General features: G+C 37.4%; 1 pseudogene; it reads right to left on the bottom strand.

Annotated features, from left to right (window-relative positions):
- Positions 1-1403: 1403 nt before the first annotated feature.
- Positions 1404-19827, bottom strand: part of LOC123951564 — a 112406-nt pseudogene continuing 93982 nt past the window's right edge.

Raw genomic sequence — 19827 nt, 5'->3', positions numbered from 1 at the left:
TGCTCGAAATGAATAAATTACACTACTTAAAGTATTACTGTCGATAAGTTGTTCTTTCTCTTGGGTCAGAAAGAGGCAAGAGTGCATTTAAGATTGAGAGGAAGTGCTGATAACTGAGGGAAAAGCACAGGGGCTTAGGGAGGGTCAGCAATCACCTGAACCCCACCCGGTGGAATGCTCTCCAAGGTTAAGAATCAATCTGCTCAACTCCAATTAACAAGGAATGTAAAGAAAAACTACAAAATTGTGGTTAAACCCTTAAGGCTTTCATTCTCATTCAAAGTCAGTCCAACTGTATTCTGAGGCTGCAAGAGTTACACCACAAAGTCCTAGCAGCTGCAGCACTGGGCATGGTGACTGTGAGTCATTAAAAAAAGGAAAAAGGAAAGAATGCCTTTCCCCTTCAAATCAAAAAAAAAAAAAAAATTGAAATAAAAAAAAATCTGAGGAAAAGTTATAACACTAAATCTAAAATGATTTGCAAAGGATTAGTATATAACAAATGGTTTGAAGTTACCTATTAAAAAATTAGAGAGATTTTGATTTCATTTTGAGAGTCAGTAAGGCATTTTTGTTGTTAAAAAAAAAAAACCTCATTTCCTTACTGAAACAGTTTTTAGTTTTTGGTGAACTTGTAAACAAAAAAAGCTACCATTTCAAAATGAAAACAAAATCCCAAATCATATAGATGTTTACAGTGATTACATTTATCTAAGTAACATACATAGATGTTCAGTTGTAAGATGGTAACTGAATTTCTGTGACGTTTTTTTTTTTAATACCAAGAACATTATAGAGTTAATGCAGAGTCCTAAGGGTAATCTAGTAGTCACTAAGTTTTTCTTAAGCCTTCGGCTTTAGATTCTGATATTTCTAGCACAGGTAAGCAGGCAGAGTCTATCCTATGCTCAAATACTGGAATCTTTGGTTGCTTCCGTATCATCTGTCTGGCAAATAAGAAATCAACCAGTTTAAGAATATTTTAAGTGAACAACTTGCAAACCTCAGGGATGGATAAACCCTAAGAATGCACAACTGTGAGCTTTTACAACCATCACCGCTGTGACTAGAGACTGTTCATGCCCTTCTTCTGAAATGAGATCTCAAAGCAGTAGAGTTCAAAACAAAAGATTTTAATAACAATAAAAAATTGGCAAATGCACAATTTCTCCACCATGTTTCACCATCTCAGTTAATAATCACAGTTGCACCAGCTACCACTCATGACATGCCATCACCAATGGTGTCCAGAGACAGTTTATTCTGAAATTCAGTTCTTTATACTAAGTAAATGGTGGTTTAAAACCACTGACTAGTATACATAGGAACTAAAATTCCGAGACTTGGGGAGAATAAAGGCTGGTCTGATCATCTGGCCACTTCTTCTGTTCCTCGATTCAAGCTCAGAAACCTTTCAAGCTACTCTTGGTTTTGTCATTTTTCTGCCTGTCCCTGCCCCCTGGAAGAGGCTGCCTGCTGGGCTGTTTTCTGCTTTAACGTTGTCCAGTTGCCTGCGTAGTCATACTGGTGGTTCAGGTTCCTGAAAAGACTGCGGAAATGCTGCCTCAGATGCATGCAATCCCGGGCTTCCTCAAAACGTGGCCACGACAGGTGAAGTACATGGCAAATCATGCAGGAAACCCCTTAGATAAAATTTCAGCAGGTGTGGACATCTTCTTTCCACTAATCTTTTCATATTTTTGCTTTTTTGTTGCAGGCTTTAGTCCCTGCCATGGAAGACTGGTTCTATTAAAATACACTACAACACAACCCAGTGATGCCGTGTCCTCTCAGCAACTGTCCAATACCAAGATATGCATCGATGCTGGCATACGGGGCAGTGCCAGTGACGTCTGTGTCTTCTCGTACGGTATGTTACCTTGTCCTGCTGTCTCTGTGAGTTTCGGCCAAACCCAAATCAGTAAGGACTACCTTATGACAGTGACACCCAAGACGCACTACGGAGTTATCTGGTTGAATGTCCCTGGGTATAAAGTTCTCTGTTTCACATACTCAGTTCTACTGATCAGCTAACATAAGTACAGTTTTCACTGTGAACCTTCTGGAACAGAAACTGAAGAGTTCTTTAGGCTGGGTCCAAGAGGCTGCAGGGCTAGCACGCCCTGCCTACACCACCCTGTGTGAGGGATGCCCGTCCCACCTGGAAGAAGCTCATAGGCTTGCTCCCATCTGGCAACTGGGGATGCCTGGGCTTTTATGATTTGAGCTTCACTGTCACTAATGAGCCAGATCAATGTCCCCAAAGGAAAAGGCGCGTGGTGGTCTAGGGCGGTGACCCTGCCACCACTGCAGCAGCCCACTTCCGCTCGGAGGGACCCCTGTTCCCTGTCGGCACAGCCATCTTGTTACTCATCTCCAAGGCAAAATGGGCGCCACCCAGAAATGTTTTTTAAATGATCGCTATTATCCGAGGACTCAAGATGACAGAGAAGTAGCAGGCTGAGACAACATCAGGTCGCAGGAGATCAGCAAGACAGCTTGTCAAACCATTGTGAACAACTACAAATCCAACAGAAGATCGAAGAGAAGAAGAGCAACAATTCTAGAAACAGAAAATCAACAATTTTCTGGAAGGTAGGACCAGCCGAGAAGTGACTCCAAAGCAACGGGAAGATAGACCACGGGGGGAGGGGCTGGCTCCTGACAAGCTGCAGAACAACGGAGCACAAAATCAGGACTTTTAAAAGTCTGCTCCACTGAGGAACATCACTCCAGAGGCTAAACCGGGGTGAAGCCCACGTGGGGTCAGTGTAGCCACAGTCCTGCAGGGTCACAGAAGTATCAGGGGTATCTGAGTGTCACAGAGCTTGCAGGTATTAGAGCAGGGAAGCTGGCTACAGAGACAGAGCTGAGAAGTGAGCTCTCAACTCGGGGTGATTTTGAACCATAATCCGTGGCACAGGCCACTGCTCTGTGACTGAGGTCCCCACAAGATCCAGGGAGGCACCCCCTGGGGGAGCTCAGGGATCTGTGGGGTTTGGAGACTCCAGGTGGAGCAGTGTGCCAGAGATAGAGACGCTTGGTCACAGGTTGGGTGAGCTCGGATTGCAGCCAGAGGCCAAGGAGACAGGAGGGATTGAGCACTTTTCTCTGAGGGTGCACTGAGGAGTGGGACCCCAAGCTCTCCGCTCCTCCAGGCCAGAGATTGGGAGGTCGCCATTTTCATTTCTGTCCTTCAGAGCTCTACAGAAAGCGTTCAGGGAACAAAAGCTCCCGAGCAGATTACTTAGCCCAGCCCCAGGTAGGGGCAGTACAATTCCACCTCGGGCAAAGACACTTGAGAATCACTACAACAGGCCCCTCCCCCAGAAGATCAACAAGAAATCCAGCCAAGAACAAGTTCATTTACCAAGGAGAACAGCACAATTCCAGAGGATGAGAAAGCAAAGCATGGAATTCATGGCTTTTCCCCCATGATTCTTTAGTCTTGCAGTTAATTACTTTTTTAATTTTAATTTTTTTCTTCTTATAAATTTTAAAATTTTTACCCTTTCATCTTTTAACATTTTTAACTAGTTTATCTTAACAATACCTTTCATAAAAAATAATAATAATCTTTTTGGAATCTTCACTATTATAGTCATATTTTATCCTTCATTGTATCTAACTTTATGTTTTGTATACACATAGGGTTCTTTCTTCTAAAAAATTTGGGGTACAACTTCTAATAGATCAAAATATACCCCAAATCTAGCTCCAGGCTTGTTCTAGTCTCTAGGCCGAGCAGGTTCTCTCTACTTTCTTCTTTATTCTCCCAACCAACTTACTTTATCAACTCCTTTTTTTAGAAATTTAAAAAAAAATTTTTTTCATCTTTATAGGGATATTCCACCCCTTCACTGTGTTTACCCTTATATATGTTTTTCATTCTTTAAAACTTTGAGGGGTAGTTTCTTCTAAGAGACCAAAATACACCAAAAATTAAGTGGGTGACTCCTGTTCTAGTCACCAGTCTAATATATAGATATTTTTTTTCTTTTTTATATTTTTCTTTATTTGTTTTTTTTTTTTTTTCTAATTTTTTTTCTGAACTTCTTTTTATCCCCTTTCTCCCCCCCACAATTTGGGGTATCTTCTGATTTGGTTAAAGCACATTTTTCTGGGGTCTTTTCTACACTTTTAGTATTTTATTTGCTCCTTCTTATATTCTGATATCAACAAAATGACAAGGCAAAATAATTCACTACAAAAAAAAAAAAGAGAAGAACAAGAGGCAGTACAAAAGGCTAGGGACCTAATCAATATGGACATTGGTAATATGACAATTCTCAAGGTTCTAACCAGGCTCAAAAAAGGCATGGAAGATACTAGAGAAACCCTCTCTGGAGAGATAAAAGCCCTTTCTGGAGAAATAAAAGAACTAAAATCTAACCAAGTTGAAATAAAAAAAGCTATTAACGAAGTGCAATAAAAAATGGAGGCTCTTACTGTTAGGCAGAAGAAAGAATTAATGATATAGAAGACCAAATGACAGAGAATAAAGAAGCTGAACAAAACAGAGACAAACAAATATTGGGCCAATATGGGAGAATTTGAGAGAAAAATCACCATAAGACAAAACATCATTAAAATAGAATTCCAGAAGAAGAAGAAAGAGAGAGGGAAGCAGAAGGTATAATGGAGAGAATTATTGGAGAGAAATTCCCTAATATGGCAAAGGGAACAAGCATCAAAATCAAGGAGGTGCAAAGCACCCCCCTCAAAATCAATAAGAATAGGTCCACACCCTGTCACCTAATAGTAAAATTTACAAGTTTTAGCAAGAAGGAGAAAATCCTGAAAGCAGCCCTGGAAAAGAAGTCTGTAACATACAATGGTAAAAATATTAGATTGGCAGCAGACTTATCCCCAGAGACCTGGCAGGCCAGAAAGAATTGGCATGATATATTCAGAGCACTAAATGAGAAAAACATGCAGCTAAGATTACAATATCCAGCTAGGCTACATGAAAATGGAAGGAGAGATAAAAAGCTTCCAGGACTAACAAAAACTGAAAGAATTTGCAAACAACAAACCAGCTCTACAGGAAATATTGAAAGCGGTTGTCTAAGCAAAGAGAGAGCCTAAAAGTAGTAGGTCAGAAAGGAACAGGGACAGTATACAGTAACAGTCACCTTACAGGCAATACAATGGCACTAAATTCATATTTCTCAATAGTTACCCTGAATGTAAATGGGCTAAAAGATCCAATCAAAAGACACAGGGTATCAGAATGGATTAAAAAAAAACAAAAACCATCAATATGCTGCCTACAGGAAACTCATTTTAGACCCGAAGAAACCTCCAGATTTAAAATGTGGGGATGGAAAACACATCACCATGCTAATGGACATCAGAAGAAAGCTGAGGTGGCAAGCCTTATATTAACAATTAGATTTTAAGCCAAAGACTATAATAAGAGATGGGGCAGGACACTATATCATATTCAAAGTCTCTGTCCAACAAGAAGGTCTAACAATTTTAAATATCTATGACCCTAACATGGGAGCAGTCAACTACATAAACCAATTGATAACACAATCAAAGAAACACATCAGCAATAATACAATAACAGTAGGGGACTTTAACACTCCCCTCACTGAAATGGACAGATCATCCAAGCAAAAGATCAACAAGGAAATAAAGGCCTTAAATGATACATTGGACCAGATGGACATCACAGATATATTCAGAACATTTCATCCCAAAGCAACAGAATACACATTCTTCTGAAGTGCACATGGAACATTCTCCAGAATAGATCACATTCTGAGTCATAAATCAGGTCTCAACTGGTATCAAAAGATTGGGATCATTCCCTGCACATTTTCAGACCACAATGCTCTGAAGCTAGAACTCAGTCACACGAGGAAATTTGGAAAGAACCCAAATACATAGAGACTAAACAGTATCCTTCTAAAGAATGAATGGGTCAACCAGTAAATTAAAGAAGAATTGAAAAAAAATCATGGAAACAAACGGTAATGAAAACACAACAGTTCAAAATCTGTGGGACACAGCAAAGGCAGTCCTGAGAGGAAAATATATAGTGATAAAAGCCTTTCTCAAGAAACAAGAAAGGTCTCAAATACACAACTTAACTCTACACATAGAGAGCTGGAGAAAGAACAACAATGAAAGCCTAAACCTAGCAGGAGAAGAGAAATAAAGATCAGAGCAGAAATCAATGAAATAGAAACCAAAAAAAAAATAGAACAAATCAATGAAACTAGGAGTTGGTTCTTTGAAAGAATTAATAAGATTGATAAATCCCTGGGCAAACTTACCAAAAAGAAAAGAGAAAGGACCCAAATTAATAAAATCATGAACGAACGAGGAGAGATCACAACCAACACCAAAGAAATACAAACAATTATAGGAACATACTATGAACAACTCTATGCCAACAAATTTGACAATCTGGAAGAAATGGACGCATTCCTAGAGACATATAAACTACCACAACTGAACCAGGAAGAAATAGAAAATCTGAACAGGCCCATAACCAGTAAGGAGATTGAAACAGTCATCAAAAATCTCCAAACAAACAAAAGTTCAGGGCCAGACAGCTTCCCAGGGGAATTCTACCAAACATTTAAAGAATAATTAATTCCTATTCTCCTGAAACTCTTCCAAAAAATAGAAATGGAAGGAAAACTTCCAAACTCATTTTATTAGGCCAGCATCACCTTGATCCCAAAACCAGACAAGGATCCCATCAAAAAAGAGAATTACAGACCAATATCCTTGATGAACACAGATGCAAAAATTCTCACCAAAATACTAGCCAATAGGATTCAACAGTACATTAAAAGGATTATTCACCACGACCACGTGGGATTAATTCCAGGGCTGCAAGGTTGGTTCAACATCCGCAAATCAATCAATGTGATAGAACACATTAATAAAAGAAAGAACAAGAACCATATGATACTCTCAATAGATGCTGAAAAGGCATTTGACAAAGTACAGCATCCCTTCCTGATCAAAACTCTTCAAAGTGTAGGGATAGAGGGTACATACTTCAATATTATCAAAGCCATCTATGAAAAACCCACCACAAATATCATTCTCAATGGAGAAAAACTGAAAGTTTTTCCGTTAAGGTCAGGAACACGGCAGGGATGTCCATTATCACCACTGCTATTCAACATAGTACTAGAAGTCCTAGCCTCAGCAATCAGACAACAAAAAGAAATTAAAGGCATCCAAATCAGCAAAGAAGAAGTCAATCTATCACTCTTTGCAGATGATATGATACTATATGTGGAAAACCCAAAAGACTACACTCCACAACTGCTAGAACTTGTACAGGAATTCAGTCAAGTGTCAGGATATAGAATCAATGCACAGAAATCAGTTGCATTTCTTTATACCAACAACAAGACAGAATAAAGAGAAATTAAGGAGTCAATCCCATTTTCAATTGCACCCAAAACCTTAAGACACCTAGGAATAAACCTATCCAAAGAGGCAAAGAATCTATACTCAGAAAACGATAAAGTACTCTTGAAAGAAATTGAGGAAGACACAAAGAAATGGAAAAATGTTCCATGCTCCTGGATTGGAAGAACAAATATTGTGAAAATGTCTATGCTACCTAAAGCAATCTACACATTTAATGCAATCCCCATCAAAAATCCCATCCATTTTTTTTTCAAAGAAATGGAACAAATAATCCTAAAATTTATATGGAACCAGAAAAGACCTCGAATAGCCAAAGGAATATTGAAAAAGAAAGCCAAAGTTGGTGCCATCACAATTCCAGATTTCAGACTCTATTACAAAGCTGTCATCATCAAGACAGTATGGTACTGGCACAAAAACAGACACATAGATCAATGGAAGAGAATAGAGAGCCCAGAAACAGACCCTCAGCTCTATGGTCAACTAATGTTTTACAAAGAAGGAAATAATTTCCAATGGAAAAAAGACAACCTCTTCAATAAATGGTGCTGGGAAAATTGGACAGCCACATGCAGAAAAATGAAATTGAACCATTTCCTTATACCACACAGGAAAATAGACTCAAAATGGATGAAGGACCTCAATATGAGAAAGGAATCCATTAAAATCTTTGAGGAGAACACAGGCAGCAACCTCTTCGAACTCAGCCACAGCAACATCTTCCTAGGAACATCGCCAAAGGCAAGGGAAGCAAGGACAAAAATGAACTATTGGGATTTCATCAAGATCAAAAGCTTTTGCACAGCAAAGGAAACAGTTAACAAAACCAAAAGACAACTGACAGAATGGGAGAAGAAATTTGCAAATGACATATCAAATAAAGAGCTAGTATCCAAAATCTATAAGGAACTTAGTAAACTCAACACCCAAAGAACAAATAATCCAATCAAGAAATGGGCAGAGGACATGAAAGACATTTCTGCAAAGAAGACATCCAGATGGCCATCAGACACATGAAAAAATGCTCCACATCACTTGGCATCAGGGAAATACAAATCAAAATCATGATGAGATACCACCTCACACCAGTCAGAATGGCTAAAATTAACAAGTCAGGAAATGACAGATGCCGGTGAGGATGTGGAGAAAGGGAAGCCTCCTATACTGTTGGTGGGAATGCAAGCTGGTGAAGCCACTCTGGAAAACAGCATGGAGGTTCCTCAAAAAGTTGAAAATAGAGCTTCCCTATGACCCAGCAATTGCACTACTGGGTATTTACCCTAAATATACAAACGTAGTGATCTGAAGGATCACGTGTACCTGAATGTTTATAGCAGAAATGTGCACAATAGCAAAGCTATGGAAAGAATATAGATGTCCATCAACAGATGAATGGATAAAGAAGATGTGGTATATATCTACAATGAAATACTATGTAGCCATAAAAAATGAAATCTTGCCCTTTGCTATGACATGGATGGAATTAGAGGGTATTATGCTTAGCGAAATAAATCATTTGGAGAAAGACAACTATTACATGATCTCCCTGATATGAGGAAGTGGAGATGCAATGTGAAGGGTTTGGGGGTAGGAAAAGAATAAATGAAACATGATTGGATGAGGATGGAGACAAACCACAAGAGACTCTTAATCTCACAGAACAAACTGAGGGTTGCTGGGGGGAGGGCGGTTGGGAGGGGGTGGTGGGGTTATGGACATTGTGGGGCTGTGTTCTGTGGTAAGTGCTGTGAAGTGTGTAAACCTGGCTATTCATCGATCTGTACCACTGGGGCTAAAAATACATTATATGTTTATAAAAAAATTAAAAAAATAAATTAAAAATAAAAAAATAAATTATCACTGTTATCATGATTTAAAGTTGACATGTGTACGGTCTGGTTGTCTTATACTATTGTGATATGATATTGTAACATTTACATTTTTTGCTAAATTGCAATTGCTAGAATTGGATATTTAGGGTCATGTGTACTTCATCTGGAATCTTGCCACATGCGTCTTCCAAATATGGATTTCCCAATGGATGATCCTCTCCATAGAATATGTGAATTTCTGGAATTCTGCCTCTTTTCCCAACGTTTTGATGTGAAAAGGCATTACCTTTTGCCTAGGTTTTTATTTTCTGATTATTAGTTTGAGCATCTTTTCCTATGTTTATTGGTCATTTGGTTTTCCCTTCCCATGTATTACCTTTGTCCTAATCTGTGCTAGTTTTTTTTTTTCTTATTTATGTAAAATTCATCTTTAGATAATCTTGGATTATTTTCCTCAAGGTTCATAATGATATTTTCTTATGTTTTCTTCTTAAAACTTTAGTCATATATTTATGCCATTAGTTGTTCTATAATTCATTTTTTTAATGTGTGAAGGGATTAAGTTTCTTTTTCCTAAAGGATATTTTCCCAGAGAAAATATATTTTATTGTCCATTCTTAACCAGCAGTGCATATTGAAACGTCTGGTTAAAAAATTGGGGAGCATCAGGTTGGCTCAGTTAAGCATCTGTCTTCAGCTCAAGTCATCATCCTGGGGTCCTGGAATCCAGCCCTGCCTGGGCCTCCCTGATCAAGGGGGAGCCTGCTTCTCCCTCTCCCTCTGTCCACTTCTCCCCTTGCTTGTGCTCTGTCTCTCCAATAAATAAGCAAAATCTTTTTTTAAGTCAATATTTCCCCTATCTCCATGATAATTCTATACCATTATAATGATTACTGCTACATAACAAGTATTCGCTCATAGGGAAAATTTATAATTATGATACTTTTTGACTAAACATAGTACATATGTGTGTATGGATAGATTTCAAATCTTTAATATGCTTACTAATTTTAAGTGTTTGATTAACAAATTACTAAGAAAGCTGACTTTGAATTTTCATTGTTAAATTTATTTATACATTTCTTGTTATTATTTTCATATTTTTTTCATATTCCATTATTTTTATACACTTGTATTTTGAGGAGGGCCCGACTGAGAATTTAGTCTGCCTTATTGTCATCTTATTCTTAAACCATGTATGTTTACTTTGAATACTGTTATTGTTTTCTACTTGAACGTGACATGTCTCCCTTAGTAAACAGTTTCTACAAAAGTGGTATTATATATATTACCTTATATTATTATACTCACAGTGTCCTGAAGATTTATGTATACAAAATATAAGTATTTATTTATTATAAAATTAGACAACTTGAAATGTCGAACACAGAAATAAAATATTGGTCCACCTCTTGTTCTTTAAATATTATAGTATTTTGTTACTTCATTATTCTGTTTAATGTTCTACATTAAGTTCCATTTAGATATGATACAGCTATATGTATTTCTGATTGTAAGCTTCATTTTTATTTGCAAAGTGAAGTGAATTGGTCGTGGATAAATCACACACATACTGGATAGAAACCACGAAAAGTAAAAGTAAAATGTCTCAATATAATGTTAACACTTAACACTAAAGAATCAAATTTTCAAAATAAAAAAAGTTGGTTTCTCAGGAATTGTTAAAAGGATAACTCATAATAACCTATTTCATTAACTTGTGAATTGGTAGGAATAGTGAAAAATAATATTTTGCTTCTTTATAAAAGAAACTCTTATCTGAAAAATTACTTTTTATAGAACATTTCTGTTTTCTTTGTCATTTTTTCCTCCATGTAGCTGTGTTTCACAATGTTGATATAGTTTTTGTGATTAAAATAAGAAAACAAACAAAAAGCTATTTCAAGGCCCTGCTTCAAATCTGTGTAAGACAATCAGATAAATAAAGTACAAATCCTTTGGTCTGGTATTTTCGATCTGAAAACTTCATTTTCTAACATCATTCACACATATTTCTTTTTTATTTAACTATAGTTGAAATGCAATGCTATATTAATTTCAGGTATACTACATAGTGATTTGACAAGCATAGCTACTCTCTGTCTTCACACAAAGTTATTACAGTGTATTGACTGCATTTCCTTTATCCCTATGACTTACTTATTTTATCACTAGAAGTTTGTACTTCTGAATCCCCTTCAGGTATTTTGCCCATCCTCTCACCCTTCCTTCTGGCAAGCACCAGTTTTTTTCTCTGTATTTATGAGTCTGGTTCTGTTTCCTTGCTTTTTTAGATTCCATATACAAGTAAAGTTATCACCCTTATATTTATTGCAGCACTATTTACAATAGCCAAGATATTGAAGCAACATAAGTGCCCATCATTAGATAAATTGGTAAAGAAGTTTTCTAATGGAATATTGTGCAGCCATATGACAGGATGGGACAACAGGATGGCAGCACAAATGTATGTCATTTGTGGCAACATGGAGGGACCTAGTAGGTATGATGCTAAGTGAAATAAGTAAGACTAAGAAAGACAAATACCATATGATTTCACTTGTAAGTGGAAACTAAACAAAACAAGTAAATAAACAAAAAGCAGAATTAGACCTATAACTATAGAGAACAAACTGATGGCGCCAGAGGGAAGGGGAGCGGGAGATACAGGCTTCAGTTATGGAATCCATAAGTCATGGTGATACAAACTATAGGATATGGAACATAATCTATGATATTATAAGAGTTTTATATGGTGACACATAGTAGCTACACTTGTAGTGAGCATAGCATAAAATAAAGAAATGCTGACTCACTATGTTATCAACCCGAAACTAATGTAACATTGTATGGCAACTATACTCAGGTAAAAATGTAAATTAAAAAAAAAAATCTTGTCATTTGTGACAACATGGATAGATCTAGAGGGTATTAAGGTGAATTAAGTAATAGAAAAAAAAAATCCTGCATAGAATTTAGATTTCATACTCACATTGCCCTGGAGTATCACTGGACACCCTCCTAGGCCAGTATAGCCTAGTAGTAATGAATTTTCAAGGATAAAGTTTGGTTTACTCTTGTTACTATTATGCAATCTAATAAACAATATAGTATTTAAATCAACATCCCAAAGTTGCCATGAAAGGGAACACATTGCTCAGTCTAGAATGATGAGTAAGTGACCTGCCCACTGGAATGGCTATAGGCATTTCTGTCTGAAGAGGAATTCAACCTTTGCCACTTTTGAGCTTAGCCCTTCTACTCTGCAGTCCTTTGATTAGATGGTGTCAAGGTGTAGATATCCCACTGTCTCCGAGTAAACAGGACTTGTAAATAACCACAGTCTTAGAATTCAACCTTCCTAGTCCCTTGTCTCCTACAGAACTGGGTCTAGTCTGTGTATTCAGAAGGTGGTGGCCATAAAGCTTCTGAACATCTACCCATGCTAACAGTTGCTGCTGACATTCCTTTTTTCCTAGGCCCCACCAACAATTTCAAATTGTTGTGGAGGTAAATGGGGGTGGGCTAGTGAAGAAGGGGGACTAGTGCTTAAAACACAGACCTATGAAAATGTTCTCTTTTTTTAAGATTTTAAATAAACAAATTCTTTATTTATTTAAATTAAATTTTATTTAAATTATTTATTTAAATAAAAATAAATTCTTTATTTTAAATAAATAAAAAAATCTATTTTTAAGATTTTAAATAAATAAATAAATTCAAATAAATATTTGACAGAGAGAGATCACAGGTAGGCAGAGAGGCAGGCGGGGTCAGGGTGGGGGAAGCAGGCTCCCCACTGAGTACAGAGCCTGATGCAGGGCTCAATCCCAGGACTCTGGGATCATGATGTGAGACAAAGGCAGAGACTTTAACCCACTGAGCCACCCAGGCGCCCCGAAAATGTTATTTTCAAAATAATTACAAGCCCTTCCAGAATGCACAGTTACCACTTCTAATTTAAACCAATCAGACATTTTCTCTTATGTTCTTTTTGCATGTTTTAAAAGCATTTTTCACCTCATATTATTCAAATTTCAATGTAATGAATCTTATGTTACTGGGTTATCTGTTGTTCTCGACCTGATGGTCACATAGCAAAAACATTTGCTTACATTGTGCTTCTAGACCAACTCCTTTCAGTTGTTTAAGGTATTTAAAAGAAAGGAAATGACAAAGTATGTTGTCAAAGGATAATATTTTTAAAAACATAAAATTATGACTCTCATATGAATAAAAATAATAAAATACCTAGAAATAAATTTAACCCAGGAGATGAAAGACCTATACTCTGAAAACTATAAAACATTGATAAAAGAAATGGCAGATGACACAAATGGAAAGATATTCCATGTTCACGGATTTGAAGAACAAATATTGTTACAATGTTTCTACTACCCAAATCAATTTACAGATTTAATGAAACGCTTATTAAAATACTAACATCATTTTTTCACAGAGCTAGAATGTATAACATTAAATTTGTGTGGAACCACAAAAGACCTCACCCAAAGCAATTTTGAAAAGGAACAAAACTAGAGGTATCACAATCTCAAATTTTAAGATTTGATTACTAAAAAGTTGTAGTAATCAAAAGAGTGTAATACTGGCACAAAAAAATAAATTCACAGATCAATGAAACATACAAAAAACCCAGAAATAAACATATGCCAATATATGGTCAATTAATCTTCAACAGAAAAGCAAGAGTATGCAGAGGGAAAGAGAAAGTCTTTTCAACAAATGATGTTTGGAAAACTGAACAGCTACATCCAAAATAATGAAACTGGACCACCTTCATACACCATACACAAAAATATATTCAAAATGGATTAAGGACTTAAATGTGAGACCCAAAATCATAAAAATCCTAGGAGAGAGCACAGGGAGTAATTTCTCTGACATCAGCCATAGCAACATTTTTTTAGTTATGTCTCATAAGGCAGAAGAACCAAAAGGAAAATAAACTATTAGGAATGCATTAAAATAAAAAGCTTCTGCACAGTGAAAGAAACAATCAATGAAACTAATGAAACTAAAAGGCAAACTACAGAATGGGAGAATATATTACAGAGGACACATCCAATAATGGGTTAGTACCCAAAATATATCAAGAACTTACACAACTCAACACACACACACACACACACAGAGAGAAGATATGAATAGACATTTCCCCAAAGAAGCTATACAGATGACCAGTTGACACATGAAAAGATCCTTGACATCACTAATCATTAAGGAAATGTGAATCAAAACTACAATGATGGCGGCATGACAACACAAAGACGTTTGAAAAGCACCCTGTGGTCTCCAAAACTTTACAGCCCAGGCCATGCCAAGCATTCTGAGTGTGAGAGGCCTAATGCATATCTGCTACAGAACTTTGCAACCCAGCCCACGCTCTGATCATTGTAGACTTAACAAAGACTTAGTTGAATGAATAAACAATGGCTAATAATAAAAACAAAAAACAAAACAAAACAAAACTACAATGAGATATCACCTCACATCTATTTGAATGGCTAAAATAAGAAAACACAAGAAACATCAATTTATTGGTAAGGATGTGAAAAAAAAAAAAGGAACCGGGCACTTGGGTGGCTCAGTGGGTTAAGCTTCTGCCTTCAGCTCAGGTCATGATCCCAGGGTCGTGGGATCAAGCCCCACATTGGGCTTTCTGCTCAGCAGGAAGCCTGCTTCCCTTCCTCTCTCTCTCTCTCTGCCTGTCTCTCTGCCTACTTGTGATCTCTCTCTATCAAATAAATAAATAAAATCTTAAAAAAAAAAAAGGAACCCTTGTGCACTATATGTGCAGCCACTGTGGAAAACAGTGTGGCTATTTTTCAAAAAATGAAAAATATAATTACCATATGATCCAGTAATTCCATTACCAGTATTTACCCAAGGAATATGAAAGCACTAATTCAAAAGGATATAAGCATCCCTGTATTTATTGCAACATTAGCCAGAATGACCAAAGTAAGGAACAACCCAAGTGTCCATGGATAGTTAGATGGATAAAGAAGATGTGGTATCTATATATGAAATACATATATAAAATGTATAAGAAGAAGGAAATTTTGCCATTTACAGCTTCATGGGTACATGTAGAGGGTGTAATGCTAAGTGAAATGACTTAGTAGGAGAAAGACAAATACCATATGACTTTACTTATATGTAGAATTTAAGAAAACAAAGTGGGGCGTCTGGGTGGCTAAGTCGGTTAAGCCTCTGCCTTCGGCTCAGGTCATGATCTTAGGATGCTGGGATCAAGCCCCGCATTGGGCTCTCTGCTCAGCAGGGACCCTGCTTCCCCTCCCCCTCTGCCTGCCTCTCTGCCTACTTGTGATCTCTCTCTCTGTGTCAAATAAATAAATAAAATGTCCAAAAAAAACCAAAAAAATAAAAATAAAGGACCAGATAGTAAATGTTTTCAACTTTAACACCTCTGTTGAAACTTTTCAACTCTGCTATGGTAGCACAAAGCACCAATAGCAATATACAAACAAATGTGTATAGCTGTGCTTCAATAAATTTTTTACTTAAAAAACGGAAGGCTAGACTGTGGGTGGTAGTCTGAGGACCCTCCCAGTAAACCACACCTCTAGCATTCCAAAAGATACTGTTTATGTTTGTGTCCCCTGAAATTCAGCGTTGAAACCTAATCCCCAACGTAGTAGTATTTGGAAATGGGGCCTTTGGGTAATGACTGGGCCACAAGAGTGGAGCCCTTAGGAATGGGATTAATACTCTTATAAAAGAGACCTTGAAAGATTCTTTCATTCCTTTTTCTGTGTTAGGAAAAGGAGAACATGAACTTCTATGAACCAGGAAACAGGTTCTCATCAGAACCGAACCACTTGGCCACCCTGATCTTGGACTTCCAGCTCCAGAATTGTAAGAGATAGATTTCTGTGGTTTATAGCCACCTAGTCTATGGTATTGTTATTATAGCAGCCTGAATGCACTATGACAGAAAACTGGCAACACGGGTGGGTTGTTGCTGTAACAAATACCTAAAAATGTAAGTGTCTTTGAAATTAGGTAATAGAGGCTGGAAGACCTTTGATGTACATGCTAGAAAAACCCTAATATGGCTGTGAATGGGTAAGGGCTCAGAAAGAAAGGAGGAGAGCTTTCAACGCAACCTGGGTAATGGCTCGGAAAGAAAAGGAGGAGTGCTGTCAAGAAAACCCCATTCTTCTTAGAGAATGTCTTAGTGATCCAGAATAGAATTTCAGTAGGAATATGGTTCACAAATGCCAGTCAGATGAGATCTCAGACAGAAATGAAGAATATAGTGTTAGAAGAAGGAGAAAAGATCATTCTTATTATAAAGTGGCAAACAATTGGGCTGAACTGTGTTCATGTTCCAGTGTTTCATGGGAGGTATAACTCGCAAGTGATAAAATTGAATATTTAGCTGAAGAGATTTCTAAGCGAAGTGTTGAAGGTGCACTGAGCTCTGCCTTGCTGCTCATAATAAAACATAAAGGAGAAATGACTTAAAGATGGAAATGTTGGGGCACCTGGGTGGCTGAGTTAGTTGAGCGTCTGACTCTTGATTTTGGCTCAGGATCTTGGGATCGAGCCTCACACTGGGCTCTGCATTCAGCAGCAGAGAATCTGCTTGGGATTCTCTCTCTCCATCTTCCACTGTCCTTCTCCACTGTGCATGCTCTCTGTTTCTAAAATAAAGAAACAAACCTTTAAAAAATGGAGATGTTTACTAAAATGGGAGCAGAACATAAAGATTTGGAAAGTTCTCAGCCCACATGCATTAGAAAATGAGAACACTAAGTGCAAAGTTATCTTTGATAAGAAGAATACTATGAATCAGCCATCTTGGCTTCAGAAGCTAGGCACTATTCTTCAACACAATGGAGGAATGGCCCAAAGTCAATGCATAAAGGAATATTCTCAGGCCTTAGGATTTAATGTTGTTGGGACCAATTACCCTTTATTTTTTCTTATTTCTCAATTTGGCTAAGTATGTCTCTCCTATTCTTATCCCATAAGTAAGTGTATTCTGGAAGTATATATGTCATTTGGTCCCATAGGCTCATAGCTGGAGGGGAATTTGCCTCTGGATGAACCATACCCTGAGGGTTACCTGATGTGGAAATGTTGGGGTTTGGAACCCATGGCCAAGGAAGAATTCTTGAGACAACTTTGGTGCAAAAGGGAGTATTACTAAAATTTGGGGGCAGGACCCAGGGGCAGAAAGAATTGCACTGGAGTTGTGGGGATGGTCCATTATATACTTCCAAATTGGGAGGAGTTAGGGATAATGTCAGTCTCCAGGGAATTTTGGAAGCAAGTTTTCCAGGACCTGGAGTGGGCTAGCTGTTGTTTGGAAAAGGTCATTTATTACCTTCTAATAAAACCTTAGTCATGAGACCATTTAAATGCGTATCAGTAGGTCATATGCTTGGGGGAGTATTGTTAACATGCATCTTGGAGGGTAGAGATAAAGGAAGTTTCCAAAGGAATCTTATATGTTAAACTGGAATCACAGGATCCTGTACTTGGAGTAATATTAATCTAAGATTGCCTTTTGCCCTTAGCAAAGTATTAATATCCAGCAGTTGAGTTCCTTGAGGAAGAGAGGAAGTCACTCTGCTTTTCTCAAGGACTTGTCAATGGGCTATAAGTAGTAAGGGGATTTAGTATTTTTTTTTCTTTTGCCTTTGTTTCCAATATCATTACCCATACCTGAATTAGATGACATTAAATGAGATATTAGAATCAGGCTTAACAGTTGATGCTGATACAAGACTCCAGGGGGTTTTGGGGTAGAATGGATATAACTTGCATGTGAGAAGAACATAAATTTGGGGGGGGGGCAGAGTGGAATATTGTGGACTGAATGTGTTCCCCCAAATTCATGTTGAAATCCAAACCCCCAGTATGAACTATTAGGGGGTGGGAACTTTGGACTGTGATTAATTCATGAGGGAGGAGTCCTCATGAATAGGATTGATGCCCTTATCAGAGAGATTCTTGAGAGCCCTTTTGCTCCCTTTCTGCCAGAGGAGGACACAGCATAAGGCCTTGCATAATTGATTTATCCTTATATCCTGTAAAAGGAAGGACATACTCATCAGACTCACGCAAATAACTTCATTGCAATAGAGGGTAAGGAGATTCAGTAAAAGTCTGAATTCTGGGACATGAATGGAAAAACAGATCTTACTTGAAAATCTGTCATTTTAATTTACAAAGCAGACCCTACTAAATGATCCCCTAAGTGGGTCACCACTTGCTTAAGAAGAAAAGTCTTCCTCATACACTCAAAAAATAGGACATTAAAACAACATTAAGAAGATTCAAAACAGAAGCAAAAACAAAACCCTAGAATAGTTTTCCTCATCAATTCACCCAGATTTATATAATAGACACTTGTTCCACTGCATCTTGGATTAGCAGTCTGCTAAAAGAGGTGTGGAAATCCCAACTCAGTCCGCTGATACTGTGTGAAGGGTGCCAACTTCTAGTCTACTCTTGGAAAGGGCAGTAGTTTGGAGTAATTGGCACAATGATCTTCCATGGGATTCTGAAAGAGTCTTTTGTTGAAGACACAAAATCTGGCCTATCCTTTAGAGCAGAGTATACAGGTCATGAAGGATAGTTGGAAGAAAGGAAGGTAGTGACAAGGGGCCTCCCCCAGGGATAAGGGGCCTCCCTACCATAAGGGGAAACCACCCTTGAAAGGATTTTACACCACCCTGGAAGGAACCTTTCACCCTTTCCCATGTGATAGATGACAAAAGCCTGAGTGGGTGACAGGCTCATGGAGGGTTAATTAGATTAAAACTGCTCTCCAACAAGCCCATGAAAGCCCCTAGACTTAGACACTCCTGTGGCAATTCTCTTGGGTCCCCTACTTCTTGGAATTTTGTACTCTATCATTCAATAAACATTACTAATGCTCAATAGACTTTGCTTTGCTGTCCACCACTCTTTGTCTGGTCTACATCTTCATTCTTCAAAGTGGCATGTCCCAGGATGATGTACTCGAAAAGAGAAGAAATCCTGTAATACAGGAAGCATCAGAGAAAATTAAAAAACAAACAAATAATAATAATTTAAAAAAACCAGCTCATTCAAAAAAAAAAAAAAAAAAACCAGCTCATTCTTCCAGCCTATTAATGAAGGTGATTTATTTATTACCATAACTTTTAATACTAAAATAAAGGAGAGTAAAATACCTATTGGGAATTAGAACATAACTATTCATGAGTTTTGATCAGTGTTTTCCCTTAGGACTATAACATGTTCTAGATGGTGAAGATCCTGAGAAATCTCCAGGGACTTCCTATACAGCACACAATTTCTGGAATATTTATGTTAGTACAATTTTGCTTATAGAAAATTAGGAGGGACTAAATATTTCTTCAAATTGAAACTTCTTATATATATCTTACAGTAGTAACATTAAAAAAAACCTAATAATTTCTAGCATCTCTTTTTAGGAAGTGAAAGAACTAATATTTCTTATTTGGGGGGACTTTCTGGCAAATCTGAAAGATCATACTATAGAAAATAAATTCAGAAAGTTATCATTATTGTTAATATTATTTTA

Source organism: Meles meles, chromosome 10 (assembly GCF_922984935.1).
Source record: "Meles meles chromosome 10, mMelMel3.1 paternal haplotype, whole genome shotgun sequence".
Classification (NCBI taxonomy): Eukaryota; Metazoa; Chordata; class Mammalia; order Carnivora; family Mustelidae; genus Meles; species Meles meles.
The sequence above is the reverse complement of the archived record's forward strand: the minus strand, read 5'-3'. Positions and strand labels throughout refer to the sequence as shown.